The sequence below is a fragment of the Arachis ipaensis genome, chromosome B9, assembly GCF_059453495.1.
Source record: "Arachis ipaensis isolate K30076 ecotype BB chromosome B9, ASM5945349v1, whole genome shotgun sequence".
NCBI lineage: Eukaryota > Viridiplantae > Streptophyta > Magnoliopsida > Fabales > Fabaceae > Arachis > Arachis ipaensis.
In genome coordinates this window covers 122,562,103-122,563,204 of record NC_142444.1, presented here as the reverse complement: position 1 = coordinate 122,563,204, position 1,102 = coordinate 122,562,103, and the positions used below count along the sequence as shown (strand labels likewise).

General features: G+C 40.7%; 1 non-coding gene across 1 annotated transcript; it reads left to right on the top strand.

Moving 5' to 3' along the window:
• The first annotated feature begins 317 nt into the window (after positions 1–317).
• LOC148546165 (small nucleolar RNA R71) lies at positions 318–425 on the top strand. Its single transcript, XR_015901458.1, has one exon. It is a non-coding gene; the product is annotated as a small nucleolar RNA R71 (small nucleolar RNA).
• The last annotated feature ends 677 nt before the right edge of the window (positions 426–1,102 follow it).

Sequence of the window (1,102 nt, the reverse complement as noted above, 5' to 3'; positions counted from 1 at the left end):
AGTACTGTTGGATGCAGCTTGCATTCCATTCAGACTCTGAGAGATCATATTGACTTGCTGAGTCAATATTTTGTTCTGAGCCAATATGGCATTCAGAGTATCAATTTGAAGAACTCCCTTCTTCATAGGCGTCCCATTACTCACAGGATTCTCTCAGAAGTGTACATGAACTGGTTGTTAGCAACCATGTCAATGAGTTCTTGAGCTTCTGCAGGCGTTTTCTTTAGGTGAATGGATCCACCTGTAGAAGTATCCAATGCCATCTTTGATAACTCAGATAAACCATCATAGAATATATCCAGGATGGTCCATTCTGAAAGCATGTCAGAAGGACACTTTTTGGTCAGCTGCTTGTATCTTTCCCAAGCTTCATAGAGGGATTCACCTTCTTTCTGTCTGAAAGTTTGAACATTCGCTCTAAGCTTGCTCAGCTTTTGAGGAGGAAAGAACTTGGCTAAGAAAGCCGTGACCAGCTTATCCCAAGAGTTCAGGCTGTCTTTGGGTTGAGAGTCCAACCATATTCTAGCTCTGTCTCTTACAGCAAAAGGGAAAAGCATGAGCCTGTAGACTTCAGGATCTACTCCATTAGTCTTAACAGTGTCACAGATCTGCAAGAATTCAGTTAAGAACTGAAAAGGATCTTCAGATGGAAGTCCATGAAACTTGCAGTTCTGCTGCATCAGAGAAACTAGCTGAGGTTTCAGCTCAAAGTTGTTTGCTCCAATGGTAGGAATGGAGATGCTCCTTCCATGTAAATTAGAATTAGGTGCAGTAAAGTCACCAAGCATTCTCCTTGCATTATTGTTGTTGGGTTCGGCTGCCATCTCCTTTACTTGTTCGAAATTTTCAATAAGGTTGTCTCTGGATTGTTGTAATTTAACTTCTCTTAGTTTCCTCTTCAGAGTCCTTTCAGGTTCTGGATCAGCTTCAACAAGAATGCCTTTTTCCTTGTTCCTGCTCATAAGAAAAAGAAGAGAACAAGAAAAGAAGAGGAATCCTCTATATCACAGTAAAGAGGTTCCTTATTGTTAGTAGAAGAAGAGAAGAAGAAAAAAATTCGAACACAGATAGAAGAGGGGGTTTGAATTTGGTGAGTGATGTG